The 15418-nt window shown below is 51.4% G+C and overlaps 1 protein-coding gene across 1 annotated transcript in view; it reads left to right on the forward strand.

The window, feature by feature from the left end:
• Positions 1 to 2078: 2078 nt before the first annotated feature.
• Positions 2079 to 15418, forward strand: part of DCHS1 (dachsous cadherin-related 1) — a 35225-nt gene continuing 21885 nt past the window's right edge. The window contains exon 1 of the mRNA XM_057553168.1: positions 2079 to 2353. The gene's annotated coding sequence lies outside the window, so the exon portion shown is untranslated. The remainder of the gene's footprint in view (positions 2354 to 15418) is intronic.

Genomic DNA, 15418 nt, shown 5'->3' on the forward strand with positions numbered 1-15418 from the left:
AAGTATAATATTCATACAGAAAATGGCCCAAGTCATAAGTGTTTGGCTCAATGAATTGTCACAAAGTAAAACATCCATATAACATCACTCAGGTCAAGAAAGAGAATATTTCCAGCAGCCTAGAAGCCCCTCCCAAGTACTACAGTATTACTTTTAAAGGCACTTTTTATAAAGCATATTTAGAAACATTCAACACATGCAGTTGTGAGACTATTACCAGGAATAGCTATCAAAGCTGTGACTATTGATTCTGTGGCAATGACCTATACAGGCATCCAAAATAGCATTGTTGAGGGCATTTCAGGTTAATGGGTCTTGCCCAAACAGTAAAAATAGTTAGCATTTATGGAGCACTCACTATATGCCAGGTATGAAGTACTTTATATATATTAAATACTTTAACCCTTAGCCCCACTTTATAGATGAGAAAACTGAGGCAGAGACAGGTTAAGTAACTTTTTAAAAGCCACACAGCTTGTAAATGTCAGGGTCTGGACCCCAAGCCAGGCAGTCTGGCCCCAGAGTCCACAAGCTTAGTCACCATACCATACTGCTCTATCCAGTGGTTTGTTGTTCAAAATAAAGTAAATGAGAGCAAACCCTGTAATATGAGAGACTTTGTAAGGACTCAAATGTAAGGTTACTCCCTCTTTCCTTGGGATGATTTTAGAAAAACAAAACAGCAAAAACCTCACCCTATATTCAAGCTTATACGGTATTTGCAGATGACTCCCAAATATTTATGTCCATCCCAGACCACTCTTCTAAGCTGCAAACCTACCTACCCGACAGGCACTTCAAAGTTAGCAGCCCAAATCGAAAGTCATCATCTTTCTAAATCAGCCTCCTGCAAGCAACTCCTGTTCCTTTTGTCCAACACAGTGAATGTCACCACCATCCACCCAGCTGCCCAAGCCAGAAACCTGGATGTTATCAAGGATTCCAGCCTCTTCTTCACTCCTCTATTTCAAAATCACACTCTCTTCTGCTTTAACTGAAAGTGTGTTCTCTCACCCCAGAAGTTCCTGATTTCTTTGTACCATTTGCACATGTCTCAAGTCAGAATACCTTTGGACTCACAGCCTATTCTCAGTCACAGGAAGGACAGAGGAGGGATCAAAACTCTTCCAGTTCTTTAATACTGTCTGCCTCCATCTGATTTACTTCTTTCCATTTTCTCTGCCAGTTGGCCCCTCAAGCCCCTTCCCACCTCCTTGCCTAGTTTCCATCTCGCTTTCCTTTTCTGAGGAGTATACCCTGAGTGAGACCACCATCCCTAAATCTCCTCGTTCCAATACCCTCCATCTGGAGCCTCAACTTTGGGATGAAAGAGGAAGTGAGGGAAGGAGAACTAATAAAGAGCATGGGTTAAACAGAAGTGACCAGGAGGAGAGAATGGAGAGATTAATATGGAAGAAGAGGATGAGGAAAGAGGGATGACAGAAGGAAACTGGGAGGGAAAGCCATGTGGGGAAGAGACAGGGAGAAAGGGACAGGGAGAAGGGGTTGGGGGAAAAGAGATGAAGAGAAGAGGTGGGGAGCCAGGGAAAGGAGAAGGGCAGGCAAAGGACATGGGGAGAACTGGTGTGGAGAAGAGGCTGAGGAGAAAGGATCGAGAAGGGATGGGGACAAGGGGCCGGAGAGGAAAGATGGGAGATGGGGCGAGAAGAAGAGGGTAGGGAGAAGGGAGAGGGGAATGGAGAGAAAAGGGTTGGGAGGGAGAATAGGGCAGTGAGGGAGAAGAGGGGACGGTGGAGGAATGGGGGGTAGGAAAGAAGATGGAAGAGCAGGACGAGAAGGAGAAGGGGACGAGGAGAGAGGATGTAGAGAACGGGATGGGAGAAGGGGACAGGGCGCTTGGACCAGGAGAAGGGAAGAGAACGGGGACGCGGGAACCGCGCAGCGCTGGGGCCGGATCCGGCCGGGGACTGGGGCCGGGAAGTCTAGGGGCGGAGGGAAGACTGGCGGGCGCTGGGGGGGCAGCGGCGCGGAGCGCGGGTGGGGGCGGGGGCGGGGGCTCGCGGGCGGAGGGGCGGGGGCTCGGGTTACCGCGCGGAGGGCGGGGGAGGGGAGGGGAGGGGGCGCGGGGCCGCGGCGGCGAATCTCGCTTCCTCCTCGGGGCGGCTGTGGAGGAGGCGGCGCCCCGGCGGCGGCGACGGCGGCGGCGGACGGACCGATCGACGGGGCTTGCGAACCGACGGCCGGCCGCCCGCCCGGAGCTGCTCGCTGGCCGGGAGACAGCGGTGGCGGACGATGCGCGGCCCCAGGCCCCGCGCAGGCGGGCGCTGCCCAGGGGGCTGACCGCGCCGGACGGCGCCCCAGGACCGGGCAAGGGAGCCCGCGCCGCGCGGAGGTCAGTGCCCGCGGTCGCCCGGCCCGTCCGGCCGCACCCGCCGGGCCGCCGGCCTCTCCTGGGCGGCGGTGGCGGCGACGGAGCCGGGGGCTTTGTTCTGAGCCGGAGACAATGGGGGAGGGGGGGCCTGGGCCTGCGGGACGAGGACGAGCGTGAACGTGAGCGTGGGGGCAGGGCCTGGGGGTCTTTGTGTGCGTGTGTCATCGAGTCGGATGTGTGGCGGCGTGAGTGTGCCGGGGATGTGGGCAGGGTGTGTGTGTGCTCCTCCGAATGTGAGTGTGAGCGCGAGTGCATCGCCTAGTGTGAGTCAGTGCGTGTCACTGGGGAGTTTGTGTGCGTGTGTGTGTGTGTGTTTGGCCGTGTGTACGTGCGTGTCACTCCGAGGGTGTGTGGGTCACAGTGAGTATGTGTCTGGTGAGCCAGTCCCTGTGAGGGAGTGTGTGTGTGTGCGCGCGCGTGTGTGTGTGTGTTGCCTGCCTCTGTGGGAGCCATGTGTCAGAATGTGGAGGATGGGTGTGTGACAGAGACAAACTGAGACAGAAACAAAGAAACTGAGGGGGGAGAAGCAAAGAGAAACAGAGGAGAGACAGGCGAAGCCCGAACTGGAGGTCTGTCACCCAGACTGGTGTTGAGTTTGTGTCCAGGATGCCTAGATGGGAATCCTGTGCAGGGGACGGAGGGAGGTCACTGCGGGCCTAGTCCCACGTGGAGGGGGTGGGGAAATGGAGGTCTAGAAGTACAATGAGCTCAGTGTGGCGTGGGCCGGGCTCACAGCCACGGGGTCATAGGCCAGAAAAATATTGTTGCTTATGTCAACTCCTCAAATACCCACAGGGGACACAGTTGCAGGCAGCACACATCCACAAGAGATGCCTTCACAGCCATCACACAACCCCCAGAAGCACTGTCAGAGCCACTACACATTTACAGAGGGTGCTTTCAGAACAGCATACACCCACGACAGAAATGGTGCAGCCAACACATTCCCACAGGATCACTGTCAAGGCCACCACAAACCATGGGAGACACCACTGCTGCCAGCACCTTTCTGGAAACACTGCCACAGCAATATACATCCACTGGTAACCCTGTCACAGCCAAGCCATCATCTAGGTTATACTTCATCAGGACTGCCTGTACATCGCAGGTGTCTCAGAGACCTGACACTAACAGGAGGCTGTGTTGCAGTCACCCTTACCAACACCCATGTGTATATCCCATAGGAAACACAGTTTTAGGTGTCTTGCACACACCACAGACTGAGCTGTCCCAACTGCTGAATAAACTCCCATTAACTTATGATACTCACACCATGGCTTCTTCTCACTCATAGACTTCGCAGGCTTACCCTCTGGGAAGTTCCCTGAAAACTTGGGGACCTACATCAGTCTTCCCCTCACCCTATACCCTGCTATGGTTCCAAGTGTCCCTCCAAGTGTAGCCTCACAGTTTCTTGAGCTCTTTAGCTCCTGTTACCTTCTCCCCTCCCACGACCACTCTGTGTAATTGGTCCATCTCTAAAATTCTGAACTCCTACATTCCACTCTGCCCACAGCCTCCAGTGTCCTTCCAGCTCCCGGATGCCCTCGCTCCCATTCCACTTACTCTTCAACCTCATAATGACTCCTTGCCCTTGACCTCTTTGCTTTGTCCTAATCTGCCCCTTTCTGGCTTTGTGCTCTCCTTCCAGTTTATATGCCCAGGACCATCACTTCACCCACTCCTTGGCCTCTCTTTTTTTTTTTTTTTTTTTTTTTTAAGGATTTTCTTTTTAATTAATTAATTTATTTATTTTTGTCTGTATTGGGTCTTCGGTTCGTGCGAGGGCTTTCTCCAGCTGCGGCAAGCGGGGGCCACTCTTCATCGCGGTGCGCGGGCCTCTCTCCATCGCGGCCCCTCCCGTTGCGGGGCACAGGCTCCAGACGCGCAGGCTCAGCAATTGTGGCTCACGGGCCCAGCTGCTCCGCGGCATGTGGGATCTTCCCAGACCAGGGCTCGAACCCGTGTCCCCTGCATTAGCAGGCAGATTCTCAACCACTGCGCCACCAGGGAAGCCCCCTTGGCCTCTCTTTGTTCCGTTTTATTGTTGTCCTTGAGACCACCCATCCCACAAAGTCTCAACTCTAGCTGGAATGATTTCTCAACCACACCAAGTTATGCTTCTATAAATTCACGCTTCTATAAATTGCACCCTCAACTGGGCCCTCCATAAATAAATAGATGAAATTTTTTCTATTTTTTCACATCCCTTTACCTTACATCCCTCATTGTTTTCAGCAGATTAATTAGTCAACTCGCTGGATCATTTATTCTGCAAACACCTATTAAGCACCTACTCTGTGCCAGGCAGTGTGGTAGGTGCTGGCATTACAAGGGTGAACAAAATAGACATGGTCCTTGCCCATATGGAGCTTACAGGCTATGGGGTGAGCTCTGTACCATGGCAGCACATAGCAGGGAAACCTGAGCCCTTGTAGGGAGACCAGAAGAGGCTTTTGGAAGGAAGTGACATTTAAGCTTAAGCTTGATAGATACATAGGGAGTCTACCAAGCAAAGGAGAGGTGGAGGTGAGGTGGAGTGGGTGGAAAATATGCCAAGCCTAGGGAGCAGCAATGGAAAGCCCACATGTAAGAAAGTATTGTATGTCTGAGGGAAAAAGCAATCCAGTGAGCCTGGCACTAGTAGCATGATGTGAGGGCAGGTCACAGAGTCTGGGAGAGGTAATGAAGGGTTAGTTAGGTCATGCAGTTCTTGTAGGTCATATGAGAGCTTATGGAAGCCAAGAATAATTGAAAATCACCGAATCATTTGAAGCTGTGGTGTGATATGATCAGATCTGTCTTATAAATACCACTCTGACAGCAGTGTGGTGACTGGAGGGAGGAGTCTGAAAAGAAAGGGATAGTTGGCTGTTGCAGGAACCCAGGAGGGGATAATGCTGGTCTAAACTGGAGGAGTGGCAGTAGAGGACAAGGAAGTAGATAGTTTCAAGAATTCTTTAGGCAGTGGGGTCAGAAGGGCTCAGTGACAGAATGGATGTGGAGGCTGAAGGAAAGGGGGGAAGGAAGAGTAGACATGAGAGACACACCTGGTCTGTCGGCCACTCGGAAAATTGAGGCCATCCAGTTTGAATTCCCTCGGCTGTTGCAGATCCCGCCCCCTTCAGCCTCACTTGACGAATTACTCTGAGTCTTATCCATGTGTCCAGTTTCTCCCTCTGTACCCGTTCCTCCTGTGAGCACATGAAGAGCCTCCAGGCTCTCCTACCTTCTAGGTTATAATACCTCTCCAGGTATTAACCCCGTAATACCTGACTAGCTAAGACGCTCTCTCACGTTGCCTCACTGCCACATTTTGTGAAAGGGTCTTCCGCACAGAGCTGTTTCCACCTCCTCACTTCCCATTTACTCCTGCCCCATCCAATGTAACTGCTCTCCCTAAGAGAACATGACCTCTCACCTGCCAAATTTAGGGGCTCTTTTCAAAACTCCTCAACTGCTTGACCTCTTGGCAGGGTCCAACATTGTTGACTGTGTTTTTCTCTTTGAATCATTCTTACGCCTTTTGAGCCACTATTTTATTCTGTCAATATTTAATGAGCTCACTGCTAGGTGGTGGGGATACTGTAATAGAAGACACGATTCTATTCCTACCCTTGGCAAGGGAGACAGACAAATAAACAGATAATACAGTAGGGTGGGATCTGTGCATCTCTCTTTCAGAGCACCTCCTGGCTGTTCCTTCTCAGTCTGCTTTGGGGGCTCCCTTGGGTGGCCCCTAAATGTTACCATTTATTAGGGTTCTGGCTTGGACCTTCTTATCGTCTCACTGTATACACCCCTCTTGGTCATCTGTCTCATTCATTTCCAGGGCTTTAATTATCATCTGTATAAGCTGATGACTCCCAAATATCTATCTCTTCCAGACCTCTCTTCTGACCCCCAGACCTGCAGGTCTGCTTCCTACCTGATCTTTACTATAGAGTCCATAAACCCCTTAACATGTCCAGACCTGATCTCATCATTCCTTCCTCCCCCAAGCCACCATCCCCACTCAGTTATCAAGCTACCAACCCAGAAATTAACCGTAGCCACTCCCTTCTCCACATGTCCCATAAACCAGAAAGTCATTGGGACCTGTTGGTTCTACTTCCTTTCCAGCTGTCTCTGATATCCCATCCCCTTTTATCCATGGCCTCAGCTACTGCCTTCACCATCTTTTCACATGAATTACTTCAAGAGCCTCCTAACTTGTCTCCCTAGACGTCTACTCTTCCCTCTTCCAATCCAGTCTTCTCATTGCGGCAAGAGGGATCTCCCTAAAGTGCAAATCCAGCCACGGCATTCCCTGCTCAGCATTCTTTAGTATCCTACCACTGTCTTGGGTGAGATCTCTACTTTAAGGAGGCTTAGGAGGTCTGTCATGACCTGACTCCCCCAGCCTCCCCACCCTCTCCCATTTCCATAGCTCCCTCACATTGCAAGTTCCAGCCATACTGAATTCCTTGTAGTTCCCCAAAGACACTGCATTCTTCCATGCTTCTGGCCCTTTGCACATACTGCCTGGAAAAGCCTTTTACTCCCTTTGTCTCCTGGCTAACCCCTTCCCATCCTCAGCTCTAGTCTCAAACCCTGCCTCTCCTGACCACCAGGCAAGCTTGGGACCCTCTTGTCTCACTGTTGTCATTACCTCTTCCCTTTCTGTCTCTCTGCCTGGGCTGGGATATCCTTAATGACAAGGTTGTATATTATTCATCTTCATGTCCCCGGACCCCTCTACAGATGCTTGGCAATGAACAGATGAATGAATGAATGAGGCACCTCACAGCACCTCCCTCACCCTCATTCACTCTTCAGAAGACTCACCCCTGGTCTCAGCTGCCCACACAGTAGAGACATTTTCACACACGCCCACTTACCCACTAGAGACATTTCCACTCCCCTCCCCAACAAGTTGTCCTTCCTCACCCTACTGTCTCTCCTCTTCTCTCTCTTTCACCTGGACTTCTCTTTTCCTGGATCCACTTCCTCTCCCCTATTGTACTTTATTTCCCTTTCATTCAGCTGGCAAATATTTAACAAACACCAGAAATTTGCAGATCCAAATCTACTGGGCCACGTGCCTGTTGGGGTTCTTGGAGGGAGTGGAAGACGAGGAAGCTGTGACATGCCACCAGGCCACAGGACTACAGTGCCTCTCCATCTGCTCTACTCCACCAGGCCCCCTTCCCTGGAGGTGCCACGGGCTGCTCCTTCCTCTAACACCCCCTCACATACACCACTCTGAGCCCTCCTACTCCTGGCACCCAGGCCCCTGCTCCTCCCTGTATCAGGTTCCCAGATACTTGTCCCCTCTTCTTCCTCTTCCTTTTGCCTGTCAGTGGTGACAGAAGCAAGACTGGACTCTCTGATGCTCCGGTACCTGCAAGCAAAAGCCCCTCCCATGGGTTCATGGTATTGGATCCCATCTTTTTCCTGGTTTCCTGCTGCCTGCCCCTTCCTTCAGCTCCGGTGTCAGTGTTTCCAGGTAATCCTCTGACTTCCGGGCATTTCAACCTCTGCCACTTAGGAGGGGCTTCTCGGTTCCTGTGTCCCCTGGTGAGAGGGCACCTCCTTCCAGCAGTCCCACCTAGAACCCCCAGGCCTGAGTCAGGATGCCCCTCTGTGTTCGCTTAGCACAGTGGAGTGCCCTGTTGTTTATGTTTTTCTGTCTAAGCTGCTCCGTGGAAGGAGCTGTTTCCTCTCAGAGCCTAGAACACACTCTCATATGCTTGGTGAGGAAGGAGGAAAGGGAGGAAAGGAGGCGGGGGCGGGGGATACACCTCACACCTTCCAGCCTCACCATTTACCACCTGGATGACCTTAGCTTCTCTGAGCTTCCCTTTCCTCAGCTGAATATGGAGGTAACAGTAAGAGAGTTGTTCTGAGGATTGAGAAAGAAAACAACTATTAAGTGCTCAATTCTTAACTTAGTTCATTTTACTTCCAAGATCTCAGTCCCTCTACTACTCTCTCCTTCTCCACCTCTTGCTTCCCCAGACTCGTTCTTCCCTCTACGTCTCCAGCTTCTCTGCTAGCTCCAGCCTCACTGGCCTCCTCTGCAGCCCAGACTCTACTTGTGAGAGTCAGATCTTAAGACCAGGTCCTTGCTGCTCATCCCACCACTGTAGCTCCCTCCCCCTGCCCTGCCCATCCCTGCCCGGGCCTCCCTACCTGTGAACACCATGAAGGCAGGGACGCGATCTGTCCAGGTCACTGCTATGTCTCTAGTGCCTAGTATGGTGTTTGGCACATGGTAGGTCTTCAATAGGTACTTATTGAATAAATCTATTAGTGAATCATTTCACACACATGCCCTGGGCCCACCTCTCCTATTTTTCCCTTTGTCTCCTGGAGACCTCCAAGCATCCTCTGGTCACTTCCCCTCTAACCACCTGACCCCATGCCCACCTGACCCTCAACCTGGACTCAGAACTGCCTCGTCACTGATCACCTCCTACTCCGACCCACCTTGCATATACTGCTGGAGTTACTCTCCTACACGCAGCTCTGCTCAGGCTCCTTCCCTGTTCGGTTGCCTGGCCACTTACATGAACGTTTATCAGGCTGTTCCGAGCCCTCCAGCAGAGAAGCAATATTGTGGAAGAGAAAGCACTAGCTTTGGAGTCCATCAGAGCTATGTTCCAGATGTTTCTCTGCTACCTAGTCTGAGCCTCAGTCTCCTCATCTGTGGAATAACACTTATCCCAGGGTTATTGTGAGTGTCTGGCACGCAATAGCAGCCAACATTTATTGAGCCTTCACTGTATACCAGCCACTGCTAAGTTTTTTGTCATTCTTTCATTTAACTTTCATATCAACCATATAAAGTAGGCACTTTAATCCCCATTTTACAAAAGAAGAAACTTAGGTCTAGAAAGGTTAAACAGTTTTCCCAGGATTTCACTATAAGTGGCGGAGTCAGAATTTGAACTCGAGTCTGTCAGACAGCAGAGCCCATCTTCTTAACCACTGTAATAATAGTTCATGCTTGTGTACTTACACAAGCATGTTTGTGTTCATGCTTATGTGTGCTTACTGTGTGCAACACACTATTCTAACTGCGAATACACTGTAGTATTATTATTGTCCCTATTTTTTTAATGTGGACCATTTTTTTAAAGTCTTTATTGAATTTGTTACAATACTGCTTCTGTTTTATGTTTTTCTGTTTTTTGGCCATGAGGTGTGTGGGATCCTAGCTCCCTGACCAAGGGTCGAACCCGCCCCCGCTGCATTGGAAGGTGAAGTCCTAACCACTGGACCACCAGGGAAGTCCCTGTCCCTATTTTATAAATGAGGAAATGGAAGCACTGAGCATTTCAGTGGCTCACCCAAGATTACACAGCTAGCAAGTGAGAAGCTGGGGAGAAATCCCAGAGTTGGTTTACCCCCAGAGTCCATGTCTTCATCACTGCCTGGTCCTACCTCACCATGATACATTGCCTCCATTTTCTAGGAGTGCAGTAAGCATGTGTTGATGAATGAATCTATACTGACATCTGGTCTATGGCTAGTTGTTAGTTGATTCATTCTCTATCAGTTCCCATTGCAGGAGGCTTGCTCCCTTAGGACTCTCCTGAAACGATTCTCCCCAAGATCACTATGACCTCCTGACTGCTAAAACCAGTGGCCGCTTCTCAGTCTTCATCTTTCTTGACCTTTTGGCAGCATTGGACACTATCGCTCTCTCCGTCCTTGTTGAAATGCTCCCTCCTTTAACTTCTGAGCTACGGCCTCCTTCTCTTTCTCCTCCAAGAAGGATAACGCTCTCCTCAGTCTGCCCCTTGAATGTGACTGTTCCCCAGGGCTCTGTCGTAGAATCTCTTTTCGCTCTACATGTCCTACCTGATGGATCTCCATACCCATGGCTATGAGTTACTCCTTGATTGGTCCAAATCCATCTCCAACCCAGACCTCTCTCCTAAGCTCCAGACCTGCAAATCCAACTGTGTTTGGGACATCCCCATGGGGAGACCTCAACAGGAACCCCCAGAACGGCTTCCCTTCTGTGGTGTCCTAATGGCACTACATTAGTAATCAGGCCAGAACCCTGGAGTCAGTCCAGAGCCCGTCCATTCCCTCACCCTTCCTGAAGGGCTGGTGGCCAAATCTTGTCAACTTCACCTCCTCACATCTTTCTTCTCTGTGTCCTCTCTGTCCCGCTACTGCTGACCTGGGTTACAAACACCTTGTCCTTGGTGTCCCTCCTCCCATAGGTTCTCTTCTCCAAGCCTCCATTGTCTTCCTAGGTCTCTCCCCTGAAGTTTCTTCCTCTCTTCATCTTTCCCTTCTCCATGAATCTCAGGCAGTATGGAGTGCATAGTCCTGGGATCAAATCAAGGCTGTGTTAACTCAGGACAGTTGTTTCACTCCGAGCCCCAGTTTCCTCAGTGGAAGGTGGGATGCCTTCTTCACGCGGTTGTTACGATGATAAAATAAGGCACCGTCTATGAATTGCCAGCACACTAACAGTTCAGAAAAGAAACTTTCCCTCTGCCTTCTCTGCTCACATCCATCCCCGGCCTCTCCCTGAGGTGCCTAATGGGACCAGTCCTCAGGAGGGACAGAGCCAGGCCCGGACACTGCCCTGGCCACCCATCCATGAGGTTGTCCTGGGGACATCCAAGGAAGCCAGCTTGTCAGCCTTCTCCTCCCTCCTCCCTTACTAAGGCCTCCTCTCCTCTTTACCCTCTTCCAGCCACTCCCCAGCCCTAGCTCCCGCCTTTATTTACCGCCCCCCACCTCTCCAGCCCAGCTGTTCCTGTCTCTGACGTGCCTCCCCTTTCTGTATGAACTCCGCTCACTCTTTCCTTTGCTGACACACACTCTCCCTCAGTCCTGCTCCGAGTCATCCCCCATGAGAACTCTCGCCTCTCTTCCTCTCCTTTATGCCTGGCCCTGTATCTCCACCTCCCTTTGCTCACCAAAGCTACCCTCTTCTTCCTCCACTGCTGGGCCAATCTGCCTTTTGCAGCCCCCTCCTCACCCTGTTGTCTTTCTGGTCTCAGCCCCTCCCTGGCTCTGGGACAGGAAGTTGAGGGAGGAGACCTGTGAGGTACCAGCTCCCCCAGCCTGCTTCCCCTCTGCACCTTGGGCCATTCCTCTGCTTCCTTCTGGAGCACCCTTTCCCTTATGGTCCCCCTACTACTCCCCCACAGCCCACCTCTTTCCTCTCCCATGTTCTCCCTGCTCCCAGGTCCTATAGACGCACAGCCTGCTGGTGGGGGGGGGGGGGATTGACATCACATTGCAGGCCCCAATGAACAGTCTCGCCCCTCCCCCTCCTAATGAGAACCAGCTGTGGTTCCAGAGGCCCAGATGTGGGGCTAGAGGGGGAGAGCAGGATGGAGCCAGAGGACAGAGTAACAGGACCGGGACAGGGTGAGGGCATGTAGCAAGGCAGAACTGGGTGGGGGAAGAGATGTGACCAATCTGGGGGCAGAAAGAAGACAGATCTGGGTAGGAGGCAGGACAGATTGGGGAAAGAGACAAGATGGATGGCTTAGGCCAGGTCTGGGGGAAGGGATGGGACAAACCTGGATAGAGAAAGAGACAGGAACAGAGAGGAGGAGCAAGTCTTGGGGAAGAAGCAGTGAGAAACAGTGGACAGATGGGGAGATGGTGCTGAGAAGAGAGTTGGAGAGAGGATGAGACAGTCTCGGGAGAGAGTCTGGAGTTCGAGTTTGGAACTAGAAGCCCTGGAGCAGGAAGTGATGAAGCATAGTCCAGACAGGCCCCAGGGACCTCGAGGTCACAGCTGCAGCCGCAGAGCTGACCACGAGTGCCCCAACAGCGTGTGTGAGAGCGTGCCGGCGTGTGGGTGCATCTGCAAGTGTGTGCGCGGGCCTGCCAGCGTGAGTCTGTGCAGGGGTGAAAGTGGTTTGTCTGTGTCCATGAGAGGGAGGGGGTGTGAGTGTGCCTGTGTGTATGTGTGCGTGTGCGTGTGTGCGCGCGCCTGTTTGAGGCCCGCGAGAAAGTGTCTTTCTGTGTGTATGTGTCTGTGTGGGCAAAAGCATGCCTGTGTGTGTTTGCATGTGTGCCTGCATGTTGTGTGGGGGGTGGGGGAAGGTTCCAGGTGAATGAACATGCCCATCTGTGTGAGTGAGCATCTGTGTGATGCTCCTCTGTGAGGCTGGTGTCTCTGTGTATGTTAGAGTAGCTCCTGTGTATGTGAGTATGTGTGTTGAGTGTGCCCGTCTGCATGTAAGTCTGTGCATCTGTGTGCCTGGCTGTGTGTGGGTCTGTGACTTCGTGAGTAGGCACCTTTGTGCATCCACTGTGAGGGTGTATGGGGGAGTTTGCATTGAACAGGGACCCAGGAGGGCACCAGGGTCTACACGGGTTGGGAGAAGGGACATCTGCCTGGGCCTGAATCCCTCCTCCTCAAGGCTGATCATTCACCTGAGTTTTGTCTCATACCATTCATACATCCTTTCATTCAGAAAATGTATTGATCATGTGCTATGTGCCATGCTCTGTGCTACACACAAAGGTGAATAAGATACAGTCCTGGCCCTCAAACAGCTGACATTCTGGGTTGGGGACAAAGAATCCTAACACAGAATGTAAGAAGTACATTGACCTCACTATCCATTATCCCCACTCTGCTTTCTCTCCACTGACTGATTAAATGAATAGGACCAATTCCTAACCCTTGACCCCTAACCCAGTCTCTAGGCCTAGATCCCTGCCCCGGCCACTGCGCCATCTCTCTACACACAGCCTCTCCCCTCTCTGAGTCAGGCCTGTGTTCACTCTGACCTTCTTGTTCTGAATTCCTCTGATCTGTTATTCCATGTGGAAGCTCCACAGACTTCACAGACTTGAGCCTTGGGGAGAGGGGTCTTAGTAAATCCTAGAACTCTGAAGCCAGGGATGGTGTTGAGAACCGAGGAGAGAGCATCTACCAAATGCCCAACTCTGAGCTCCTTGTTTCCATTGCCTGTAATTCTCCTAAAACCCCACAAAGTAGGCATTAACATGGCCATTATATAGCTTAGGAAAATAACACTCAGATTGGACTCAAAGCCAGCTCAAACTCCAGAGTCCCAGCTCTTTTCATTGCCTCACACAGATGGGAGAGATGGGGGTTGGAAGTGTAAGCAGAGGGTCAGAAACTCTCATCCCTTGGGAGGACAGGAAGTCCTAGAGCAGAGCGAATCTAGAAAGACCAAAGGACACACTTCTGCAGCCATTTCTACGGCCACACTCCTGACCATGGTGCCTCAGGGGCACGGGCTCACACGCGTTTGTGTGTGTTGTCTGAGTTGGCGTGTCCAGGGATGTTTCTCCCTGTGTCAGTAGGTGAGGGTGGTGGTGTGCAGTTATGAGGTTCTGCACATTTGTTCAGCACTGATTGCCTGCTCTCGTGATACCTCTACGAACTGCTGGAGAACCAGAAACTAACTAAGACCCTCAAGCTGCTGTCCTCAAGGAGCTTTCAGTTCGGTGTAGGGGGAGGGGTGTGATGGGAAGATACATGAACAAATCAGGGCTGCTGTGCAATTTATTGTCAGTGTGCATCAAAAGCAGTGAGAGCCCAGTAGGGGATACCATAGGCACTGTAGGGAGGTCAGCGAGATATCATAGAAGAGTCCACAGAAGACAGGATATTTGAATGGGATCTTGAAGTTTGAGTAGGGGATGGCCAATTGGACAGGACTTTTAGAGCATATCTCAGGACAAGACCATGGTGCATACAAGGCAAGGAGTTGGGAAGGATCAGGTGATGGGTTTAGTGTCGGAATGCAGGGTGCAGTGGGGGAAGGTGAATGTGGGGCACAGTGGAGAGGTTGGCAGGGCTCAGGTCAGGAAGATATATTAAGGAGGTTGGGCTTTGTCTTGCGAAAAGAAGTTCTATACCTAGTGTCCATGAACCCGTGAAACTGCAGACACAGTTTGGGTGTATGTGCATCTGCATTTTTTTGTCCGTAATGGGCAGCAGTTTTCTGCCGTCAGTAATGGCAAACCAGTGGAAGCCTTTTGTCGGGACTGGTTTGGTGAGAGTTGTGAGGATAGCTCTGGTCAGGTGGACATGGATCAGAGGGTCCAATCCAGGAGGCATGGGGGCCAGGAAAGGGCTGTGGCAGGAATCGAAAAGAGGGATGACAGTGCTTGGACTGGGACAGCAGCAGTGTGGAAACATAGGAAAGGGCAGACTTGAGACATGTCTAGTTAAGATGGTCAGGTTCTGAAGACTAATTGGAAATCAGGACTGAAGAAAAGCAAGGAAAGCAAGGAGAGTTTCTGAGCGGTGGTGCTGTTCACAGGAAAGGGAATGGAGGAAGAAAATCAGGTTGTGGTGAAGGTTGGGGATACATTGTAAGGAAGTCCATTGTATGGATGGACATGTGTCTCCAGTGCTCTCCAGAGCTGGAGATTGCAAAGTCATCAGCACATAGACGGTACATAAAATGATTGATACATTTGAATTGAAGGCATGGGAGTGGATAAGATCACCCAGGCAGTGTGGTAAGTGGGAAAACATGCGGCCCTGGACTGAGTCCTGAGGAGCACCAGTTTTTAAGGGCAGAGGAAGAACTTGCCCAGGGGACTTTAGAGTGGACATAGAAGTACAATGGAAGCAAGAGGTGGGGGGTCACCATGGGAGGCCAGGAGGGCTAGGCTTCAAGAAGCCAGTGATCAGTGTTTCAGTGTTCCAGAATGATCCAGCAAGAAGATAACAAAGTGTCCATTGGATGTAGAGTATAGCGATGATTGGAAGCTTAGTGAAAGCAGTGTCACAGGAGAGGAAGACTCTCTGTGTAGATGGAGGAGGGGGTGAGAGGTGAGAAATTGGAGGAAGTGAACAAACCTTTCAGAGAGGGCAACGTCTCCACGGATTCTGCCCTCACTCAGTCCTTAAAGGCCTTCATGGGGCTTTAGGCCTCCTCCTTCTTGAACGTCAGCAGCATTTGAAGCCCTGGCTCCCTTAGTCACAGAGGCACCGCCCTTCCCTGGATTTCTTTCTCTGTCTCTCTCTCTGGCCAGTTAATGCTGCCTTTGTCCAGCTAATGGTTCAGG

This window comes from Balaenoptera acutorostrata, chromosome 9 (assembly GCF_949987535.1).
Source record: "Balaenoptera acutorostrata chromosome 9, mBalAcu1.1, whole genome shotgun sequence".
Lineage (NCBI taxonomy): Eukaryota > Metazoa > Chordata > Mammalia > Artiodactyla > Balaenopteridae > Balaenoptera > Balaenoptera acutorostrata.